This window comes from Lissotriton vulgaris, chromosome 1_1, assembly GCF_964263255.1.
Source record: "Lissotriton vulgaris chromosome 1_1, aLisVul1.2, whole genome shotgun sequence".
NCBI lineage: Eukaryota > Metazoa > Chordata > Amphibia > Caudata > Salamandridae > Lissotriton > Lissotriton vulgaris.
In genome coordinates this window covers 165,302,908-165,324,558 of record NC_141685.1, presented here as the reverse complement: position 1 = coordinate 165,324,558, position 21,651 = coordinate 165,302,908, and the positions used below count along the sequence as shown (strand labels likewise).

General features: G+C 46.6%; 1 long non-coding RNA gene across 1 annotated transcript in view; it reads left to right on the top strand.

Moving 5' to 3' along the window:
* Positions 1-21,651, top strand: part of LOC147737995 (uncharacterized) — a 271,541-nt gene that overhangs the window by 10,690 nt on the left and 239,200 nt on the right. The window contains exon 2 of the long non-coding RNA XR_015305543.1: positions 6,543-6,593. This is a non-coding gene — a long non-coding RNA (uncharacterized LOC147737995). The remainder of the gene's footprint in view (positions 1-6,542; positions 6,594-21,651) is intronic.

Here is a 21,651-nt window from a genome sequence, read left to right as displayed (position 1 = left end):
CTTTTTCCTTTTCCAAAAGCGTATGGCAGGCCTGCCCCGCAACGTTCAAAGAGATGTCAGTGCGTGCCTTGCGCTGTAAGCAGAAAGGATGGAAGCACTTCTGGGTATTGTCAGTGAATCAAAGGATTATTAAATCGTAGAAAGTTATGCCAATAAACGCAGCACGCATTTGGAAGCAGGTTAGAAGGATTTTGCAAGTTCTTTTCTGGGAAAGGTTTCTGCTGCAGGAAGTGGAGCCTACTTGTCCGACGGACAATAAAAACATAATTACTTGTTGTCCCTGTCAGCAAACAATATGTCCTGGGCGTCGGGCGATATGAATTCCCCACCCCTGCACTGAGTTAAGTGATCTGCATGGCACACTTTCTTTATAGCAGTCACATTACCCTTCTCTGCTACTTCATGATGAGGGAAAACTGCCACTAGACAAAACGCTGATCTCGCTCCAGCAGAAATATTATTTACAGGAGGCATCTTTACATTTTTATTGTTGCCTGAGAACTCTTGTATACACAATGAATTTGGCAGCAGGTGGTTTTAAACCCATGTTATTTCTGAATACACAGCACCTGGCCCTCCACTCCCCCAGATCAGTGCTAGGTGTTGTAGTGCACCAGACGTTACACAAGTACCAAACGGATCTATATGACAAAACCAGTAACTCATTGCTATAATCCTAAAATACAGTCATAGTTGCGATAAAAGCCTGATACGCATTCTTTGGAGCAGGATAATTAACCCTCAGAGCTACTAGCCATGCTGGTCAGTCATAACTGCCACTAGACAACAAAACTCTAACCTCTCCGGAGGAAAAATAGAATCACCAGCCGGATTATTTAACTTACATGTGTGTAATCCGCAGCGTGCAATGCGATGTCAACCCTGCTGCGGTAAGCCCTTCACACGGCCTTTGAGGCAAGGCCTGTCGGCTCAGGCTGCCAAGGGCTGGCGTTTTTAAATGTCCCCTTGAAGAGCAGGCGGGGGTTGCAGGCCCGAAGATGGCAGTGACTGGCAGTTCTGATTCCAAATACAAAAGTCACTTTGTACGCCTTGCAGAAAAGGGTATGTGGAGCTCGCACTCGGCCCCTGTAGGGCTTGGCTTCCCCCATGCGGGATATCACTTATCTTCTGTGGTGCTGGCACTCTTGATCTGGGGCACACGCACTAAGGATCCGTGGGGCTCGCCTTGAGCCTCTGCTGGACTGGCACTCATGATTTACCGAACTTGCACTCAACTACTGTTGGAACCAGCGGATGTACTGGAGAGTAAGTGTAGGTGTGAATGGCTACATTGGTGGGTGAGCGGATGTATGAGTGCTTACGCCCCATTAGTGCACCCCCTGCAGTCATTCCCACAATCTTTATTCACGCCCGTACCTCCCAATCTGTCTTCATTTATCTTTTCTCTCTACCTCACCAATCACAACATTCATGCTCATCTCTTTACCTCGCTTCTCCGTTTCCCTTTCTCTCTATCTCTGTCTCACCTCTCTACTACATTCTGCCTGTCTCTCTCGGTCTCACTCACATATCTTTCTATCCCATCTCTCCTTATTTTATCTCATCTCTTCTACCTCACTCCTCTTTACCTCCCGTCTACCCTCTTTCTACATCTCTATACACCTCGCCTAAAAAACCAGCCCTGCTTTAACTCACCTATGTCTACCTCAACACTCACAATACACTTATCAATGCCACCTCAGTCTACTTGTTGTGCCTTTGTGCCCTCTGTTAGACTCGGTTTTTGTGCCTTTCTGCCCTCTGTTACACCCGTTTTTTGTGCCCTTCTGCCACCTGTTAGGCTCGTTTTTTGTGCCCTTCTGCCCCCTGTTAGACTCGTTTTTTGTGCCCTTCTGCCCTCTGTTAGACTCGTTTTTTGTGCCTTTCTGCCCCCTGTTAGACTCGTTTTTTGTGCCCTTCTGCCCTCTGTTAGACTCGTTTTTCCCTTTTTTTCTGCCCTCTGTTAGACTCGTTTTTTGTGCCTTTATGCACCCTGCATCACCACATCATCACTCAGCGCTACCCCAGCATCACTCAGAGCTACCCCAGCATCACTCAGCACCACCACAGCGCTACTCAGCACCACCACATTATCACTCAGCACCACCACAGCAACACTCAGCACCACCACATTATCACTCAGCACCACCACAGCACCACTCAGCACCACCACAGCACCACTCAGCACCACCACAGCACCAATCAGCACCACCACAGCACCAATCAGCACCACCACATTATCACTCAGCACCACCACAGCACCACTCAGCGCCACCACAGCATCACTCAGCACCACCACAGCACTACTCAGCACCACCACATTATCACTCAGCACCACCACAGCAACACTCAGCACTGCCACAGCATCACTCAGCACCACCACAGCACTACTCAGCACCACCACATTATCACTCAGCACCACCACAGCAACACTCAGCACCACCACATTATCACTCAGCACCACCACAGCACCACTCAGCACCACCACAGCACCACTCAGCACCACCACAGCACCAATCAGCACCACCACAGCACCAATCAGCACCACCACATTATCACTCAGCACCACCACAGCACCACTCAGCGCCACCACAGCATCACTCAGCACCACCACAGCACTACTCAGCACCACCACATTATCACTCAGCACCACCACAGCAACACTCAGCACCACCAGAGCATCACTCAGCACTACCACAGCATCACTCAGCGCCACCCCAGCATCACTCAGCACCACCACATTATCACTCAGCACCACCACATTATCACTCAGCGCCACCACATCATCACTCAGCACTACCACAGCACCTCTCAGCACTACCACAGCACCTCTCAGCACCACCACAGCACCTCTCAGCACCACCACAGCACCACTCAGCGCCACCACAGCACCACTCAGCATCACCACAGCACCACTCAGCGCAACCACAGCATCACTCAGCACCACTACATTATCACTCAGCACCACCACATTATCACTCAGCACCACCACAGCACCATTCAGCGCCACCACAGCATCACTCAGCACCACCACAGCACTACTCAGCACCACCACATTATCACTCAGCACCACCACAGCAACACTCAGCACCACCACAGCATCATTCAGCGCCACCCCAGCATCACTCAGCACCACCACATTATCACTCAGCACCACCACATTATCACTCAGCACCACCATATTATCACTCAGCACCACCACATTATCACTCAGCACCACCACATTATCACTCAGCACCACTCAGCACCACCACAGCACCACTCAGCACCACCACAGTACCACCCAGCGTCACCCCAGCATCACTCAGCACCACCCCAGCATCACTCAGCATCACTCAGCACCACCACATTATCATTCAGCACCACCACATCACCACTCAGCAGCACCACTCAGCACCACCACAGCACCACTCAGCACCACCACAGCACCACTCAGCACCACCACATTATCACTCAGCACCACCACATCCCCTCAGCACCACCACAGCACCACTCAGCACCACCACAGCACCAATCTGCACCACCACAGCATCACTCAGCACCACCACAGCACCACTCAGCGCCACCACAGCACCACTCAGCGCCACCACAGCACCACTCAGCATCACCACAGCATCACTCAGCAACACCACAGCACTACTCAGCACCACCACATTATCACTCAGCACCACCCCAGCAACACTCAGCACCACCACAGCATCACTCAGCGCCACCCCAGCATCACTCATCACCAGCACATTATCACTCAGAACCACCAGATTATCACTCAGCACCACCACAGCACCACTCAGCACCACCACAGCACCACTCAGCACCACCACAGCTTCACTCAGCGCCACCACAGCACCACCCAGCGCCACCCCAGCATCACTCAGCACCACCACATTATCACTCAGCACCACCATATTATCACTCAGCACCACCATATTATCACTCAGCACCACCACAGCACCACTCAGCGCTACCCCAGCATCACTCAGCACCACCATATTATCACTCAGCACCACCACATTATCACTCAGCGCCACTTAGCACCACCACAGCACCACTCAGCACCACCACATTATCACTCAGCACCACTCAGCACCACCACAGCACCACTCAGCACCACCACAGCACTACTCAGTACCACAGCACCACTCAGCACCACCACAGCACCACTCAGCACCATTACAGCACCACCACAGCGCAACCCCAGGTTATAGGTGTCACATTTACAAAAGTTATAACTATTGGCATTGTAAATGACAAAGCTATTAATTTAGCAATTTTCAGAACCAACACATAAATAAAAAAAAATGGTCATTTACAAGACCAATAGCTCAAACTTTCCTAATGCGAGACCTATTGCATTGCAAATGCTTGTTTTATTTTTATTGTTTTGCATTTTGACTTTTACTGTTTTGGTTTCTGCATAAATATTTTACATACTGCCCTAAGTTAAGCCTGCCTGTTCCATGCCTTAGGTACCAGAGCGTTGACTCCAGGTTACTTTTAATGGCGTTGAGAATTCACTCTGACAGGGGTTGCGATTTTTCCTCTTTCACCACAAATAATAATTCAATTTCTTGCAGAAACTAGCAGAGAGTTTTTAGAAATTATCTGCAAATAGGCAGTTGATAACCTACCAGGGTTGAAGCACTTGGAATATGGGACGAGTATCGTTCCGGAACAGAACCTCTAAAAAATTCAGTTTAGAGATGAACCAAGCATCACGCTTGAACGTCACAACTTTTTAAAACACGGTAGTCGGGGAAGTGTGATGAATATATTGCAGCTCTTTGCATTTTGACAGCCCCAAGCAAATTTGAGAACAGAGTGGATGTATGTAGCAGAGACGAGTCTGTGTTTAACTGTTTCTCTAAGAAGTTATAGGAGAGATTACTGAGATGCAGGAACCCAACTCTCCCTGAGAGGTGAATATTCCTAAAAGCATAGAGCGCTCCCCGCTTTCATCTAAGACACTGACCTCTGAGGAGGGCGCATCACCAGTGAGTCGCATTCTGCTCTGGGTTGTTCTGTGAACTCCAGAGACAGAACAAATGGGAATTGGGCTGAGAAAGCTCATTATGACAGTTGTTACAGGTGTGGGTTTAAGGCACACGTGGGAAGTAATGGGAAATGCCCGGATCAAGGACAGTGCTGCAGTGTTGGGGCATTTTCAAGCAGTATGAGTGTATGCACTACTGTAAAAGTCGGCACAATTGATGTTCATGAGGAAGAATGTCTCCAGAGGGAATAACTTAGTTTTAGAAATTGATTCCATAGTTCGTTCCACCTTCCTGCGACAGGTAATGTGTCCTTGTGTATGGTTCATGCTGGTACAATGCTGTTAAATGGAATGGCGGATTCAGGACTACCCATCAAGATTTTGTGTGATGTAGCCGTTGATAAAACTAGAGATGAGAGAAACAGCTGACCAGCTCCAATATAAATCCCAAAGCCTTAGGTGAGCAGGATATCGATTTATACTGAATTACTTTGTTAGTCCGCTGGAATGATTGGGTTAAATGATTAACTCAAAAATGTATGTAACTATCAATGGAAGGTAAGGGATGGGATGGCAGAATCAGACTAAGTTGATTTCGCTATGAGGCCGGGTCCTGATAATGCAGTGGTGTTGAGTGACATGCTGGTATCTAATGTAGATTTTGATGCCAATGACATTAAGAATACTTTACTACATTCGCCTGATGTTTACCGAGTGGGGGCCGTGAATGGGTTGAGCATTGTATCAAACTTAAAACTCGGGCAGTACCTCTCATTCATAGAGTGCGCTCTGTTTTTCTGAGGGTACGGAGTGAGCTTACTGCCCGTTTACATGATTTATGATGTCACCAATTCCTCTGAATGGTTTCACCATTTCTTATTGTCCAGAAGAGATCTGGGGGCATGCATCTTTTGAAGTTCACAGACCACAGCCCTTTGGTTTGAATCCATCCTTAATGGTGTCAGTAAGGCCCCTGTAAGGCTGCTATGGCTGTTTTTAAAATTACAACTTTGACATCAAATTAGTGCACAGAGACAGACACTACAGGGTTGGCTGCTTATCTAGAAAGCCATTTTTGGGTAGTTTGGGTGATGAGGATTTGGATATTCATGAATGTTTGTGGTAGCGGTGATAGACGCTGTCCATGATGCTGCTTGTGCTGACCCAGGAGTGGTGCCAGTTAACAAGGACTTCACAGATGGTCTCCCCTGGGACTGGTGCTTAAGTGCTGAGGTGTTTGGGTGTTCTCAAGTCGCGGCAGAGCTAACTGTGGCTCTGGGTATGGTTATGAGACCCGATTCTTTTGTTCTGTTTGGCAAGCCGAGACCGTGCTTGTTGAATATTCAACCAATGTGAGTGGTGAGATCCACATTGTTGGTCTGCCTGAAGTTATGATGTTCCTGACAGTAGCATGTCTGCTAAAAGCGATGGCGTGCCTGGTGGAACTATAAAGCCAAATAAGAGAAAGTTATCTTATGACACCACAGTCTTCGTGACTGAGACCAGTAACACTGAAGACTCTGAGACTCACTGCAGTAATTTCTCCTTTCAGAGCGTTATTGCTGCAGATGGAGTGAAGCCCAGAAGTAAGCACATTACTAAGGTACCAACAAAGTTTAATATTTTTCAATCGTATTAACTGTTTCTCTTTTGCATCATTTGGAAATGCATTTTCTAGTTTTGTTGTTTTTTGTTTAGTTTTTTCTTGTAGGCTGTTACCTTTGGTTTAAAGGGAAATATGTTGTAGTGTGTGACATTAATGCTGCAGTTTCTATTTCATTACCATCATTTGCTTATCCAGGAAAATCTCCAGGGTGTAGGAGGTTTACCGTTCCAGAGTTCTTTCTTCCGCTTCTGGGCAGTTGTCGCTCTGTGGCGATCTGTGGTCCTGTTTCTCTGCTCTTCTTGTAGTAGCTCCTATCAGAGCTTCATCTTCCCGCCAACGATAATAAGATGCCAGGCATCACCCAGCACACAACACAGCCTATGATGGGCTACGTCTATCTGCTCGGTGCAGGTAAAGCGCAGATAAAGTTTTCCGGACCCATCTGGCTGTGAATGTAACCTATGGGCTTAATATAATGTAGGTACATTTATATAGCGCACTATCACCCAAAGGGTATCCTGGCGCTTAGAGTTACCAATCAGCTATTGCGAATACTACCCACAACAGTAGGGAGCGAATCTCTAGGAAACAGCCTCATTTTCAGTGATTTTCTGAAACTTGACAGGTTATTTATTAGTCTCAGCTCCAAAGGAAGGGCATTCCAAAGTGTGGATGCTGTGAATGAGAAGTATCTACCACCCATACGGACCCTAGTCACACAGGGAGCACAAATAAGATTAGCTGAGGAGGAACGCAGACATCTGACAGGAGCGTACCATGTGAATTTCCTTTCCTTAAGATGAAATGTAGAGCTTACCTCCTTCCTGAGTGGCTCCAGACTGCTGTGTGCAGACCCAATAGCTGGCAGCACCCTGGAGTATGTATGTATAAATCAGATTATGTTGGAAGTAACCTGCAATATAGTGGCAGGCAGCACCCTGCCATAGAGTAGGATTTCCTGGGTGTGAAGGGCGGCTGATTCTCATTGTGTGCTTGATAGTTTTCCAGAAACTCATGTTCTTGATTATTCATGTTTGTCAGTAGGTAATTAAACACGCCCAGGCGTCAACACGCCAACCAGCTAAGAGGGAGACAAGAGATGGGCATGCGCAGCCTAGCGGAATCGGATCAGATCAGGTCACGCGCGCGTTCACATCTCCTGTCTCCCTTTTAGCTCCTTGTAAGCAGACACACACGAGCGCACACACACACGAGCGCACATGCACGCACACATAGAGACACCCCCGCGCCGCGCACACACACACACACACACACACAAGCGCACAGAGACACACACCCTCCCTCCCTCCTACAACTAAGCACCACTCCGCACACACAGACACGCGCACACACACATTCCCCCCCCCCCTACTCACCGGGCTCTTTCCACGTGTCCTTCTCCCTCTGCAGTGGGTCAGTCTCGGCATCTGGCTACGTGTCTTCTCCGGCGACCCTCAGCTTGCGTGCATCCTCACGGCGACGGCGTCTCGTGCGCTCCCACTGTGGTATCGGGTTCTCCAGACCTACATACTCCGCAGAATGCCCTCTACACCATAAGAACTGTTGGCACGGAAACTAGAAAATGCAAAAGACAAGTTTATTAAGACTCCATGGGGTGGTGGTACATTCCTACAGCACCCTTCGGTAATGCAAGAAGTATCACACCGAACATCGGTGCAAGTCCTTCTTTTATACAGTTTTACAGCAATAAAACATAGGCGGTACACAGTTACAGAGTTTTAGGTACATATATGGTCATTTTTGGAACACAGCCAACTCGTGGGAGGAGCTACAACACCGCTGGTCAGTTTGGCGGAACATTCCTAAGTGATGACTGCTCAATCTAAACTGCGCATGTGTGAGCTTGACCATTACTAAAAATAGCCTGTTGCTGGGCAAACTCGAGTGGTCAGTGGTACAGAGGAAGGACAAAAGGGCATGCTGACCACGAGGCAACGCATTCTCTAAAATGGCCGCCGATACATACAAAATGGCGTCCGACAACTATAGTCAAGATAAGGGAAAGGTACGTGTAGCAAAGCTTAACGCTAACTCGATCACCGTCAAATTACGACAGACGACCCTTTTAGCGTTTAGCTGAAGCTACCTCATAGTGGACGTAATCGGGGTACTCATCTTCAATATCAATAGACATGATTTGTGCTACTTCTTTATGAATCATTTGTTCATGTTTAGCAAAAGCTCGTTTGGATGGAATACAAGCAGAAAGGCACATGGAGCATAATACAGGGCCACACTGGATACAGAGGCATAAAAAGAATAATATCCCAATTATTACACATAGAATCGTCAGTAACTTCCAACCCCAGGTACTAAGTATTGACCAAAACCACCCCGAAAATGTCCATGTACCATTATCTGGATGTATCTCAGCAGCAATTTTATGTAATTTGGATATTGCATCGTACACAGAAGGTGAATTATCTGGCACATATACACAACAGCTACTTCCGATAATGCGGCATGCTCCTCCACGATCAGCTAATACTACATCTAATACCATCCGGTTTTGGAGCGTTACAATTTAGTAATTTGAAGTTTTTCAGTTAAGTTTCCTAGAGCAAAAGCAGTATCATTAGCAACAGCTTCTACAACACGAGTTAACCGTCTTATTTTTCGACTATTTAGAGCAGCCCCAACAAAAGAAAACAGGCCCAAATTAAAATCGACATATTGTTGCAACGCAGTGTCCCTTTGGTCAATGTCTTCAAGGACTAATGCTCTCTTTGCCCTATTCAATATGAAGTCGTGATAAAGGATGTAATTGTTATGATACATAGGTGGGGCAATAAACACAGGGGGTAATACAAAAGATATATAACATGTTCCTAACCATCCCATAGGGAGACGATGATAGCCTTTATTTCCACATATAAAATATGTATTTCGGGAGGCCACAAATGAAATGCCATTTGGAGTATCGAAGGTAAGAGTGGTGTTACATTCACTTCTGCCAACTGGGATTGTATCTTTATTACGAACACAGAGATCAGCTTTAGTATCGATAACAGTAATTACATGTGAACTGGACATATTAACACTCCGTTGATTATTATAAACTCGTGGTGCTGACACGTTGTCGAGGCGGTACTCCTCCCATTCAAACTTAGTTCCTTCAGCTTGCGGATAACCATCTCGATCATGGTAGCATATCTTGTTGAGTCGAAAGAGCAGCCCCCCTTTCGTTGGCCATCGCAAAGTGAATAGGAGTGTATACCAGGCATAACAGGAACCATTATGGGAAAACGGGAGTGGGATAAGCGGTGTGCCTCCTTTCTTTTGATGCCCTGGCAACAACCCACATACCCAGCAGTTCGAAGTGTTAGTCATATTATGGGTGTGATGCAGAATCTGAATAAAACTATTGTTCAAATAAGTCTGTCGGTGCCGTTCTTCATGATAGGGCAGAGTAAAATCGTCCACGCTGTGCTGAGACCTGCTGTTTGTTTGTGTGCTGTAGACGAGCAGGAGCTTGTCTGAAACGCTGAGACCGGGGCTTTTCGAGAGGCATTAGTAGCGCTGCACTCACCTTTCAAGAGTGCACTAGGACGCCGATTGCTGACCCACCGCTGCGGGACTGCGAGGCTTGGGAACAGCTGTAGCCTCTTCCCGCAGCGGCCACGCCCACACAACCTCCAAGGTCTACAAGTTCAACCTAGGGTCCTACGCGTAGCGGAACGCGTGCGGGACGAGGCCCGGGACGAAGCCCGGACCAAGGGCGGACAGTCTAAGACAGTCCGAGACAGGCAGAGACTGGGCTGGGTCAGGAACTCTGCCTGTTTCCAGCAACTCAGGAGGTGAGCAACTGTTGTAGCTTGGGGTTAATTAGTGCCGCATCGTGTTATTGCTCTCGACCTGGTGTAGACGAATCGTTTTGCGGCTTTAAGAACATTGCTTTATACTCTCTGCTTCTCTGAGGGATTGTTTTTCCGCTCTACGTTGTGCCATGTCGGGGAAAAAATCATCTCCTGCTAAGAACACTATGGACAACTATCTCCTTCAGGTAGTTGCAAAAATCAACAATGATAGGAGATCCTCACTTGGCCTGAGCATATCACCTAACCCAATCACTCCAACATCGCCGATACCAACCCTGGTCCAATCCCCAGATCCACATAGCTCCTGTAGTGCTTTTGTTGCTGTTTCTGATCACGTTGACAATACTACTATCACTCAATCAGTCTATGTTGAGTCAGACAGCGAAAATGAGGAGGAGGTCGACCAACACTTAGCTCAGGACAAAGCACCTACTCCAGTGCCTGCACCTCGCACTACTAGAGGAGCTAGAAGGACCCAGCCTAAGCGTGGTGGGCTAAGATCAAGTCGGAAAAAGGTCACATCCCCACCTAATAATACCTTGGTGGAGGAAGATGGATCTCTAGATGACGCTTGTAAGTCTATATCTAGGGGACAACTTATGACATTGTTGGATATGATAGACATTAAGGTACAGGGAATTGTCAAGCCGCTGATTGGTAGAATAGAGAAACTTACTAAAGAGGTCAACCGTCTAGGGGATTTATTGAACCACACCTTAGCTGAAGTTGGTAAATTACCCGAAGTAATTACCAGCAGTGTTGAGCAAAAGAGGGCCTCTCCCATTCCGGTGGGTGGTGGGGCTCCCCCTTCTATTGATTATTTGGTGGCTCCCCAGGTATCCACATCGAATGGTGCGCAGGCGAATGATATTCCTCCTACTGTACCCCCTGCTCCAGAACCTGCTAACGACTCGGTGGAGTTGATAGTTGAGGCCTCCCCCTTGGTTTTGGTTCTAGCTAACGTTCCTCTCCTGGCGTCTGGGCAGGAAGAATCTACCTCATCCCTGTTGTCTAAAGCCCTCTATTGGCTGACCAATAATATGTTAATCACTCCCTGGGGTAAGCATCAGCTGGCCGAAGAACTAGTAAAGGCCAGGAGAGTGAAGTGGATAGGAAATAGTGTTGTTAAGAGGTTTCGGGGCGATTGTGTTATTTTACATTTCTCTGACCCAGAGGTTTTGACAAACATCCTGCCCAACCTCTTACCTCCACAGCGAAGATCTACTGAAATTATTCCACTGACCTTAGATTTCTTCTATCCGCAAGGTGGGAGGGTTTCTAATAAAACTATGCTAAAGACAAAGTGGAATGTAGTCTCATCGAAAGGGCGGAGGGAAGTGCAGCCGACAGGGTGGGGTTTAAATTTAGAAAATAGGTACTCAGCCCTTTCCAATCTAAATGATTGTGATTGACTCCCCAAGGGTAACATTGTTGCACCCCCGACTAGTGTGGAACAAATCATACCTAGTTCGCCTCCCCAGGATGATAGCTGCCTTAATAGCGACTTGTTGAACAACCTAGATGTTCCAGTAGTAGGTGAGAATTGTACAAAGAAATTTCCATCTGGGTCTGCTAATTTAATCTCCTGGAACTTAGCTGGTTTGAGTTCTAAGCTAGATTGTGGGGACTGGCTTGGTTTTGTCACTCAATTTGATATCTGCATATTTCAGGAGACATGGGCATGCGAACCTGTCTTTATACTAGGTTACTTGAATTTTTCAGTGCCAGCTCTAAAGGGTGCCAAAGGCAGACCTATGGGGGGGCTTACTATCTGGGTTCGACAGTCACTAAACCTCTCAGTCAAAAATATAGATATTAGTCACAGCGATATACAGTTGATCAGACTAACCACGGACACTCTTGGGTCACTTGATATTTATAACTTATATGTTAGGAGTGCCAAAGGTGGTAGATCCGAAGTTCTAACAGCCATGGAAAACTTCCTCGATGAGCACTCCCATGAGAACAATATTGTCATAGCAGGTGACCTTAACCGGATGTTTGAGCCTTTGGTTGTGGGTGAGGCCTATACTGGAGCTGAAGAGGACTCTCTTTGGGGTATCCCAGAACTACAACTGAAACCAGTTTCTCGCTGGACTGAGGACATTATAGCTATTAACGCAATGTGCCTTGAAAAGGGTCTGAGAGCCATGAATGGAAGAACAAGAAAGGATAAAAATGGCTCTGTAACTTTTGATAATGGGAGGCATAAAAGTAGAATTGATTATGTAATCTGTAGTCTGCCTTTGTGGCCTACCCTCAGTGACATGGAGGTTACCATGAGACCAGAGAGTGACCACAACCCCCTATGTGTGACTCATAAATGGTGGTCTGCAGAGACAAATTCCACCTGCATGAATGACCTTGTTCCACCGCTGATCATCCCTGAGAATAATATGCGTAGGTTAAGATGGGATACTGTAGCTAACAATCAGCAGGCTATAGATACTATTAACAAAGACACTGACCAAGCCATATTGGCTATAGAATTGATTAGTGCCTCTTCTTCTGGCTTAGGGGATGTGGTTAAAATTCACGATACACTTTTCGCCAAGATCAAGGAGCACTTTCTTAAACCTGACAAGAGAAAGGGGGCTAAGATCTGCAAGGATGCAAGATGGTACAATACTGACTGTAGGAAGGCAAGGCTTGCCCTCGGGCAGGCAATTAAGAGGAGAGACTGTGTACTCATTAGTCTTGCCAGAAAGGAATATAAAGCGTGTATAGCTAAAGCTAAGAGGGAGTGGGATGAGCAGCACTGGTGCAAACTGAAGAAGGCCAGCGACAGGAAGGACTCCAGAGCATTTTGGAATATTGTAAAATGGGGTTCTGAGAAAGCTGAAGAGTCTCCAAACAACAACGTATCACAAGAGGCATGGGTAGAATTCTTTAGCTCACAATATACCCTTAACACATTAGATGTAGATGAGGATTGTTTTATCAGAACGTTTTCAGAAGACTGTCTCTTCACTCTTAAAGAGATTATGTCTGCTATAAGTGCAGTAAAGCGAGGGCGAGCCCCTGGTTCAGATGGTGTACCTGCTGACATCTTTTTAAATGATAGAGAACGCTGGTGCAAATATATTTATCTGCTTATTAATTCTATTGCACAGGGAGCGGATGTTCCTGATTCATGGAGAGGCGCAGTGATCATCCCTGTATACAACAAGCATTTGCAATGCAATAGGTCTCGCATTATTTAACTTTGAGCTATTAGCATTGTAAATGGCAATTGTTTTTTGCTTTATGCTATAGTTTTTTTTTTACATAAAAAGCTTCATATAAAATATGTTTTATTAAAGTTATTTATGCAGTATTTAAATTTTGTTTGCATAAAACAGTATAATAATATCTTAGTAAAAAAGTCAAATATTTTAATGGAAATTCACCAAATGTTCATTTATGTGTTGGTTTTGAAAATAGCTAAATTAATAGCTTTGTCATTTACAATGCCAATAGTTATAACTTTCGCAAATGTGACACCTATAGCATTTGTAATGCAACATTTGTATTTACGTGACTTAGATGTATTGATATTACAAATAACAATGGCTTTTAATTTTTTTTAATACTTAATAAAAGTGATTGTAATTTATAATGGCAATAGCTTAAACTTTTGTAAATAACTTTTGTGAAGATTATGTTCAGTGTATTTTATTGTAACAAAATCCAAGAACAGAAGTGAAATATTAAGATCTTTTTGTGACATTTGTAATAAAGCTTGAAACATTGAGAGAACATATTTGTGCTGTGGTGGTGCTGAGTGATGCTGTGGTGGTGCTGAATGGGGCTGTGGTGATGCTGAGTGATGCAGTGGTGGTGCTGAGTGGTGCTATGGTGGTGCTGTGGTGGTGCTGAGTGATGCTGAGTGATGCTGTGGTGGTGCTGAGTGGTGCTGTGGTGGTTCTGAGTGATGCTGTGGTGGTTCTGACTGATAATGTGGTGGTGCTGAGTGACTGTACTCACTGTCACTCTGCACTCACTGTCACTCTGCACTCACTGTCACTCTGCACGCACTCTGCACTCACTGTCACTCTGCACTCACTGTCACTCTGCACTCACTGTCACTCTGCACTCACTGTCACTCTGCACTCACTGTCACTCTGCATGCACTCTGCACTCACTGTCACCCTGCACTCACTGTCACTCTGCACTCACTCTGCACTCACTGTCACTCTGCACTCACTGTCACTCTGCACTCACTGTCACTCTGCACTCACTGTCACTCTGCACTCACTGTCACTCTGCACGCACTCTGCACTCACTGTCACTCTGCACTCACTGTCACTCTGCACTCACTGTCACTCTGCACTCACTGTCACTCTGCACGCACTCTGCACTCACTGTCACTCTGCACTCACTGTCACTCTGCACTCACTGTCACTCTGCACTCACTGTCACTCTGCACGCACTCTGCACTCACTGTCACTCTGCACTCACTGTCACTCTGCACTCACTGTCACTCTGCACTCACTGTCACTCTGCACTCACTGTCACTCTGCACTTACTGTCACTCCGCACTCACTGTCACTTCGCACTCACTGTCACTTCGCACTCACTGTCACTCTGCACTCACTGTCACTCTGCACTCACTGTCACTCCGCACTCACTGTCACTCCGCACTCACTGTCACTCCGCACTCACTGTCACTCCGCACTCACTGTCACTCCGCACTCACTGTCACTCCGCACTCACTGTCACTCCGCACTCACTGTCACTCCGCACTCACTGTCACTCTGCGCTCACTGTCACTCTGCACGCACTCTGCACTCACTGTTTCTGCACGCACTCTGCACTCACTGTCACTCCGCACTCACTGTCACTCTGCACTCACTGTCACTCTGCACTCACTCTGCACTCACTGTCACTCTGCACGCACTCTGCACTCACTGTCACTCTGCACTCACTGTCACTCTGCACTCACTGTCACTCTGCACTCACTGTCACTCTGCACTCACTGTCACTCTGCACGCACTCTGCACTTACTGTCACTCTGCACGCACTCTGCACTCACTGTCACTCTGCACGCACTCTGTACGCACTGTCACTCTGCACGCACTGTCATTCTGCACGCACTCTGCACTCACTGTCACTCTGCACTCACTGTCACTGCACTCACTCTGCACTCACTGTCACTCTGCACTCACTCTGACTCTGCACGCACTCTGCACTCACTGTTTCTGCACGCACTCTGCACTCACTGTCACTCTGCACTCATTGTCACTCTGCACTCACTGTCACTCTGCACTCACTGTCACTCTGCACTCACTGTCACTCTGCACTCACTGTCACTCCGCACTCACTGTGAATTTAAAATAGGATTGTCTTTATTGCCAAGGGGGAATACATCATTTTTACTTTTAGTATATTTAATAACTCAAGGGCTGTTGCTAATCTCATGAATTGTTACTTATAAATTACACTTTTTAAGTGGTCTAGAAGGGTTAAGTGTTGTAAATTCGTTTGCGAGATCACAAAAAATCAAGTCTTGTGCCCCACTTTGTATAAAATCTTCTCTCTACATGCATGTAGAAGAGTGGACTATCGGGGAACTAAGACCAGGCTGGTATTTTGAGCAGTTGCTGGCTTGAACAGTTCTGAACCAGTTTTAATAATTCACATGGAGCAATCCGAGTTATTTGTTCCAATGTGATGACAGCTGCTGTCTGCTGGAGGGGACGCGCGCATTTTTTATGCAGCGTTTATTTCTCTATTTCTAACTCTTCCACTTCCTTCTTTCTTTCTCATTGGTGAGACCTTCATATGTTTTGAGTACTTACTACCTAAGGCTTTTGAGAGTAACGGCCAAGCCATACCTGCCTCCAGTCCCCCCATCTCTCTGCTCCTTGTCTCTCTTTCTTAACGTTATTTATTTCAACTATTTAAAAACTGTGCTTTCAGCTTTGGCTGCCTGAAAGTGCTGTAAAGAAATTGGTGACAAAAAGGTTGTACTGATAAAGTACGTGTTTCCGCTTGAAAATAACTTGCTGCTATGAAAGGAGCGCCTTTAAGAGCTAAACTCTCAAGGAATGTAAAGGCCTCCTTTCCTATCTTTTGTTAGTAATATTAACAGGATGAAAACAAACACAAATCAATCAATTAGCATTTGTGTAGCGCAGCATTGCATCACTAGGGGTATCTGGGCGCTGTGTGTTGTTGAAAAAGCCAGGTCTTCTTTATTTAATTTTTATTGATTTTGTCAATCATAACCCTTACAAAAGTACATCACATTGCTCTTACTGTACTCAGGGCGGTTACACAACATATTGTTTCTTATACAGCATAGAATATTCATGAGGGGTTAGGAACTGGCAGAAAGATCAAACGTTGGGTAAGCCATCAGGTGAATTTTCGCATTGATTTGCCAGCAAATATGCACTAAAGGGGGCCCAAATGTCCTTCGGTCTGGACGGTCCTGGTTCACTGATCCCTACACCATGTGATATCCACTAACGAGTGCTGCAATTTGGGGACACCTCTGCCCTCGCAGTTTAGACCACTTTCCTCTTTGCTAGCAAAAGTGCACCTGCCAGTCCTGTGGTTTTAAATGTTCAATAAGTCTCAACTGACACAATAGCAGGCGCCACCCACCGCTTCCAGGATCGTGCCCAAAACTCTTTCACAATACCACGCCAGGTGTGTGAGCATCGCCTACAGCGGCCAACTCTCTCAAACCAGATCTGTGCAGATGCTTGGTCAGCTGTATATATTTAATATGGATAATACGTAAATTACAATTAGCTGTTAAAGCGCAGCAGTGTTCCCAGTTCTCTCCTGCTCTTAAGGGCCGTGTCTGCCTACATTGCGTTAAATCATTGTGTTTGAGTTTTTCTTTTTAAGTCTGCTTCCTGCGAAAGGGTGACTCCGGTGTGTGGATCTTGAAACTGAAAGTGCAATCACGAGCATGCGCACTAAACCGGCAGAAGAGTGGGGAGCTTAAAAATACATGCGGCCAAGATATGGACCATAGTGCGGCTGCGCAGACTTATGCGCATGCGTGGAAATGCGGAGGGTGTAAAGATAGATGGGGTGGGTCTATTGATAGTACACCGGCCTGCGACCAGGAAGTCAGGCAGGCCGGGCGGGACAACCGGAAGTAGGAGGGCGGGAGCCTACCCCGCCTCCCACGGAAGAGCCGCGATTGTTTGGCGCACCGGAGCAGGCAGGAGCCTACCCTGCGCCCCGGTGCCGAAGAAGGGAAGAAGAGTCTTGCTGCCGGTGGGAGCCGCTGCACTGAGGATGCCGGTGAGTGGGGCGTCGCCTTGTTGGGGGGGGGGGCATCTGTGCGCGCGCGCGGCGGCGGACTGTGTATGTGTGTGAGCGTGCATGTGTGTGTGTATGTGTATGTGTCCTGGAGTCTGTGTGTATGCGTGTGTGTGACGGGGGGGGGGGGGGGGGTTGCCTGTCTGGGTGCCTGCGTGTCTGTGTAAGTGTAAATGCGTGTGCGTGTGTGTGGAGCCGAGAGGAGAGGGGCTGGTGTGTGTGGAGGGGTCTCTGTGTATGCGTGTAGGTGACGGGGGTGTGCCTGTGTATGCGTGTGTATGTGCGCATGCGTGAGTGCTGTGTATGCGTGTGGCTGTGATGTGCGCATGCGTGAATGTTGACGCGCGTGCACGCAGCTCAATCCAGCCAGGATAAGCTCGTCACAGTTTCTTGTCCCTCATTCCCCCGTGTCAGGCAGCTTTAAGTCTCCAGCCTGGACGCATCCTTCGGATGCGATGTCCAGGCGAGACCTAAAAAGGGGGACCGTTCCCAGCCCTGTAACTATAGGCCTATTAGCCTTATTGACACTGTTCAAAAAATTGTGGGGCGTGTAGTGATTAATAGGCTTCTTGATTGAGCAGAAGACAATAACATTCTATCTCCTTTCCAAGCAGGATTTAGAAGGGCAACCAGTACGGTTGACCAAGTGTTCCGCTTCCAGTTGCTACAGTGGAAGACCGTGGTGCTAGGGGGGGGCAGCCTGTATGCGACATTTGTCGATTTGCGGGCTGCCTTCGACCTGGTCCCACGGGCCAAACTGTGGCAAGTTTTGCATAGTTTGGGGGTTCCAAGAGAACTACTAACAATGATATTCCGTCTCCACGAATCTAATTTTGCTAAAATCCAATGGGGCGGCCATGGGATGGTTACAGCTGATTTCAGTGTCGAACGAGGAGTCAGACAAGGGTGTTCTATGGCCCCCACTTTGTTTACGTTGTTTATAAATGGTGTCGTCTCCCGATTGGTATCCGCAACTGTTGACGCTCCTTCCCTCTCAGGCCTAAAAATCCCCATACTAATGTTTGCGGATGACACGCTAATTCTATCAAAAACCCCTAGTGGTTTGCAGCGTGCTCTACTGATTTTTGAAAATTTCTGTGAGGAACATGGACTTGAGGTGAATACCACCAAAACTAAACTCATGGTCTTTAAGCCGCATCGCAGCTTCAAATCTAAAATTATGATGAGCGGCCGGCCATTAGAGGTAGTCGACTCATTCACATATCTGGGTATCCAAATCTCTAATAACAACAGGTGGAGCCAGCACTTAAACATCGCTACATTGCGGCATAAGCAAATATCGGGTGCCATTAATTCAGAGCACAGGAAATCCCTAACTAAACCTGTTAAACCAGCCCTATTGGTCTACGAAGCAAAGGCTATTGGGTCTGCATTGTACGGTGCAGAAATGTGGGGCTTCGAAAATCTTAATGCTTTACAAGCCTCAGAAAATAAATTTTTACGTGCATTAACTGGTACACCTAAAAGCACTCCGCTGCTTCCCCTGAGATATGACCTCGGAAGAAAACAGATTAAGGATTTAGCCAGACTACGTCCGATTTTATATTGGCGTAGACTCTGGACTACTCCCGAGCTCTCACATTACGCCACGGGTTTTTTGGACATCATCAAGGCTGACGGCTTCAATAAAATAAATTGGCTTAATTCGTTGAAAGCCATATTATTTGAGCTTGGGTTGAGTTCTTTATGGTTGGACCCTGCTGGCGCATTATTCCCCTCAAAGCTTGTCTTAAAAAACATTTTTGGGGAAAATGCTGCTAACAAAGCCCTAAGTACTCATAGTACCGGGTCCATGTCTATGTACTATCTTGAAGCTAAAATGTACCCAAGCTTGGAAACATATTGGGACACCATCTCGAAGCCTGGTGATAGGAAGCTTCTATTTCAATTGAGAGCTGGTGCACTTCCTATAAGAACATTGACTGCAAAATGGGGTCATGGAGGCAATAACATCTGCCCTGTCTGTGGGACGGGGAAGGAGTCATTGGGCCATTTATTATTCTCTTGTAAGGCCTATGCCGTGCCAAGACGGGTCTGGCTAGCACCGATGTGCAGGAACCTTGGGACAGCATGTAGCTTGGTAGCCATGCGAATTATATGCACGAGCCAAGTTACCTGGATTATGATAGCTACGGCAAAATATCTTGGTTGGGCGTGGGCAATCAGGCAGAGACTTCTAGTTAAATAACTATTCTCTGTCTGAAAAAATTGGTCCCCCTGTATCTGTATCTGTAATTACTGCTTTTTTATAATAAATGATCTTGCATAAAGACAGGGACTGCTAGTTGGATAACTATTCTCTGTCTGTTAAAAGTGTGTTTTCTGTATTTGTATCATTGATTTTAGCTTACCAGCGTTCTATATCTTGAAAAGTTTTTGTATTGTATTAATTCTTTTCTAACCATTTATCAATTTCTGTAATGGAAAAATCTTTTTTAATTCAATGTATTTCTGTATGTATTTTAAAGTGCTGTGTCATTGTGTTTGACAGAAAAATTTAATCTGTTTTTAAAAATTCTGTGTTTACCATGCTTTTATGAGTAATACTCGAATAAAGCACACTTTGACTTTGACTTTGGAAATGTTCAGATGGAATCGGGGTAGTTGGCAACAAATGTTCTCGTACCGGCACCACAAGTTCTACTACCCAAGCTATCACAGCTATTACAACAATTGTCAGAACAAATAGCACTGCGCCAAGAACTCTCTTGTCTCGTACTACAGAAGATGCCATTGTTCAAAGTTCAAAATGTCTCAAAAACACAACTAAAAAATAAAAATATGAGTGCTGAGCTCCGAGGTAGCCGTTGGTTTCTTATCCGAGATTGAAGACGGGTGTCGCTACACTTGGCAGCACAGATCCCCCCCTCCCTCCCCCCCCCCTTGATATTCCCGGTTTCCGTTTCACAAACCTGGAGCGGTAACTCAACCAGTCTCGCACAAAGAAAAAAACTGCTTATCGTGGTCGTAGATTGTATCTCTCTCTTCCAGAAACAGTGTGGTCCAGGAAGGCTACCTCCGATTCAGCAGACGTTACAGCTGGGCTCTTCTCCTCATCCAAGATGTCTCGATAATCAGACAGCACAGTTGGGCTCACCAAATGCGGAGAGACACGGCGGCAGTGAGTAGAGTGCACCCACCGCTTCCTGTTGGTGACTCGCACAGCCGTACGAGTTGCAAGTAATACCTGCTCAGGACCGCGCCACCTCGGTTCCAGGCTGCTTGTTCTCTCGAAAGAGCGGATCATTACATGGTCGCCAGGACGAAGATTGTGAGCCTCTCCAATGGAATTGTCGGGGAGCGCTTCTCGAACCTGTTGATGAATAGAAAGTAAATCATTTGTTAATCGTGCCAAATAATCGTTCATCATTATACAAGGCACATCATGTAACAATCGAGGCTTAGGAACTCCCCATATATTCATTGGCCTTCCAAACACCACTTCGTAAGGTGTGAGGCCAGTTCGGGAATGGGGTACTGATCTGATAGATAGCAATGCCAGAGGCAGAGCGTCCGGCCATTTCAAAGACGTAGATGCCACAATCTTTGCTAGCTTTAATTTCAGAGTAGCGTTATATCGTTCAACAAGACCTGCTGACTGAGGGTGGAACACAGCATGAAATTTCTGATGAATTCCCAATCCCTTCATCACGTATTCCACAATTTTCCCAACAAAATGAGGACCATTGTCGCTCCACAAAAATTTACAAACGCCGTATCGAGGGAAGTACTCTTTGAGCAAAACCTTAGCTGTTGTCAACGCTGTATTATCCTTCGTGGGGAAGGCCTCAATCCATTTACTGAAAGCACATACCACCACTAAGACATACTTAAGGTTATTACAACGCTCAAGCCGGATGTAATCCATTTGCAGTACTTCAAACGGTGCAGTAGGTGGAACAAACCCTCCTTTCGGAGTATGAGTCCCTTTT